Source organism: Cebus imitator, unplaced genomic scaffold (genome assembly GCF_001604975.1).
Source record: "Cebus imitator isolate Cc_AM_T3 unplaced genomic scaffold, Cebus_imitator-1.0 Scaffold579, whole genome shotgun sequence".
Classification (NCBI taxonomy): Eukaryota; Metazoa; Chordata; class Mammalia; order Primates; family Cebidae; genus Cebus; species Cebus imitator.
The window spans coordinates 81,662-85,147 of record NW_016107894.1 but is presented as its reverse complement, the minus strand read 5'-3'; the positions used below and the strand labels follow the sequence as shown (position 1 = coordinate 85,147).

Below are 3,486 nucleotides of genomic sequence, written 5' to 3'. Positions count from 1 at the left end.
AGACATCAGTACAAAGGACTCCTCTTTCCTTGACAACCCCCTCATTGGATCCATCAGGAACTCAGTTGACCGTTGCTATGGAATGCGACGAGAATCAACCCCATCTTTCACCTCTGCTGCACGCCAGCTCCAGCCCTGCTCATTGTGCCTGTTGCACTGCAATATCCTCCTGGCTCCCATCTCCCTGCTGGTAACTGATCTCCACGTGGTGACCAGATACATCAAATGATGGCACACTAGCATTTCTTACAGTACAATCCAAAATCCTTGAGAAGGCCAGTGAAGCCAGAACTTTGTTGGTCACTGGTGCCAACACTGGCAAGTGGGCCACAGGGACAGCTCACTACACTCCAAGGCCCCACATGGGAGATCCTCTAGAAAAGCCATGAGCAACTACAAATACCATCTTTGGTGGCCCCAACAACCTGTGTACACACCCCATACACCCCTCTGTTAGCCACTAGCTGGTCAGTTCACCTAAAAGATGTCAAAACAATACTCGCTATTACCAGACCGTCACTACTTAATGCTGTGTTTCCCTGATCCCCACCAATGTGTGTGCAGATGTGTGTGTATTAATGTGTGTGCATCTGTGTACAGATGTATCTGTACATGGATATGTGTAGATGTGTGTGTATACGGATATATGGAAATACACAGATATGTGTGTATGAATTTGTGGATATGGATGTGTGTTACAGCAATGTGTGTCTACATGGATGTGTCTATACATAGACGTGTGTATGAATGTGTGTGTATATGGATGTGTGTGTGTGTGTAAAGACGTGTGTATATATATGGATGTGTGTATATCAATGTATGTGTACAAATATGTCTACATGTGGATGTAGATGCTCGCAGCTCTTCCTGCTGACAGGCACATCCTAGCGCCGGCTTTCTCCAGTGTGTATCAGAGGCTGCGTGGTGGTGTCAGAGCTTCCTCAGGGTACACGTGAATAGGTGAGCACAGAATTTCTTTCCCAAACCACAACACTTTGCAGTTAAAGAGAACACTAGTTACAAATGCGTCAGGTCAGCAGGCATAAACTGGGGCTCTCCAGGAAACCCAGGACCCAACCCCCACACACCGGTGTAGGGGGTGCCAAACAGAACACTTCCCACATCAACCTTAAATCCCACAAACTTTGAGACAAGTTGAACCCAAGCTCTGGCACTTTGTATTCATGAGCTCACCTGCCTAAGTTTTGTCATCTTGTATGGGTTTACAAAGAGGACTTGAAGAAGGGACCTCCTGTCTGCTCAAACAGGCTCCAGAAAGTTACAGAGTGCTGCTGGCTGTTACTGTAATTGTGATGAAACTAGAATTTCTAGTGGATGGAACTAGAATTTCTCAAAAGGCAAACATTTCCAAGCTTCAGACAGCTCTATAGGGAGCGGCAGGAAGGTCTGAGGGGGAGGTACAGGCAATCTGTGCTTGCACATTTAGCAAATAACGAGGCATTCAAAGGCCCCTGGAAGTTCTGGAAATGAGGCAGAAGTCTCACCCATCAGACAGGTGGGGCTTTAGGAGGAAGATGGCTCTCCCCTGACATGGGCCTTCTCCCCACCCAGGTGGAAGGCACAGGTGGAAGTGGAGAGAGTATTTATGCAGCAAGACATTCAGCCCCAACTTCAGATGCTCCACTGCAGGCCTCTCTGAGAAGACACTGGAAACTGAGGCAGAGTCAGGTGATCCACTGCTGAACGTGCCCAGTGGTCATGCCTGGCGGGATCAAGTTTAAAGCTGCTATTTGTACCCTGACTGGAGTGCAGTGGTGTGATCTCGACTCAACCTGCACCTTCCAGATTCAAGCAATTCACCTGCCTCAGCCTCCTGAGAAGCTGGGCCTACAGGCATGCACCACCGTGCCCAGATAAATTTTGTACTTTTAGTAGAGACAGGGTTTCACCTTGGCCAGCCTGTCCCAAATTCCTGACTTCATGTGATCCTCCCGTTTTTGCCTCCCAATATTTGTATACTTTTTGAAGTCAACCATCTACTTAAGAAGGGTATAGAAGTTTTAAGTCTCCCCAGGATGGAGACAGACAAAAAATTTCAACACAATGACAAGGGCTTCAAGTGACTCACTAAGTTCCATCCCGGTACCCTTGGGTAAGAACCCTTGAAAAGTGCCTACTAAGATGAAAATGAGCTGGGACAACATAGTAAGACCCATCTCCACAAAAAAGAAAAAAAAAATGGAAAGAAAAACAAAATAGAAGGGCATGATGACACAGGCCTTAGTCCCAGCTGCTTGGGAGGCTGAGGCAAGAGGATGTCTGGGGCTCAGGGATTTGAGGCTGCAGTGATCTAGGATCACTCCATTGCATAGAAGACCTTGTAAAAGAAGGAGAAAAGTGGGAAAGAGAAGTGGGGGGAAAGATGTGGGGAAAAGCGAGGGAAAGAGGCAGGAAGAGGAAAAAAGAGGGAATAGATGGAGGGAGAGAAAGGAAAGAAAAGGAAAAAGAAAGGAAGAAAAGAGAAAAGAAATGAGAAAAACATATAAACCTGTGGCCAGGGAATTCCACTGTTAAGAATTTACTCTGCAGAGAGAATGGTGTTCACCACAGAATAATTGTAAGAGAGGAAACCTGGGAAGAACTCAAGAGCATTTCATTATGAAACTAGCTGAATACATTCCATTCCATGGACTATTACATGGTCATTCGCACTAAGCAGGAGACGCTAATTTTTTTTTAGGTGGATATATTAACTCCACGTGCTGATTGTGTGCATAGGTCATCTCTGAAAGGAATCACCAGAAAAACCCTAACAGTGGTTGGGTTTCAGGAGGGGAGGGAGAGCAGCTTTAAGGCTGCACCAGCACCAACCAATAGAACTTTTTGCAGTGAGGACCATGTTTCAGGGCCACCTGCAGCTGTGGAGCACCTGAAATGTGGCCCACACAGCCAAAGAGCCAAATCTTTCATTTTCTTTAATGTTAATTCATTTAGATCTTTTTTCTTTGAGATGGAGTCTAGCTCTGTTGCCCAGGCTGGAGTGAGGCTGCATGCTCTTGGCTAACCGCAACCTCTGCTCTCCAGGTTCAAGCAGGTCTCCTGCCTCAGCTTCCCAAGTAGATGGGGTTACAGGGGCTCACCACCACATCTGGCTACTTTTTATGTTTTTGGTAGAGATGGGCTTTCACCATGTTAGTCAGGCTGGTCTCAAACTCCTGACCTCAGGAGAGCCACCTGACTCGGCCTCCCAAAATGATGGGATTATAGGTATGAGCCACTATATCTGGCCTCACTTAGATTTCAAGAAACACAGATGCCACTGGCTGCCATATGGAAGACTCAGTTCTATACACTTTCATAGTTTTTGAACTTTGAATCATTTAGATGCATTGCCTATTTTTTTCATTGTAGAACTTAACAGACTAGTATTTAGATTGTATTAATCTAAATGAACTCTACAATAGAATTTAAATTGTACCAGCAAATGCTGATATATAAAAAGATTGCCAAGGTGTGTGTGTGTGT

At 45.7% G+C, this 3,486-nt stretch overlaps 1 long non-coding RNA gene across 1 annotated transcript in view; it reads right to left on the bottom strand.

The window, feature by feature from the left end:
• Positions 1 to 3,015: 3,015 nt before the first annotated feature.
• Positions 3,016 to 3,486, bottom strand: part of LOC119469139 — a 10,591-nt gene continuing 10,120 nt past the window's right edge. The window contains exon 3 of the long non-coding RNA XR_005197953.1: positions 3,016 to 3,032. This is a non-coding gene — a long non-coding RNA (uncharacterized LOC119469139). The remainder of the gene's footprint in view (positions 3,033 to 3,486) is intronic.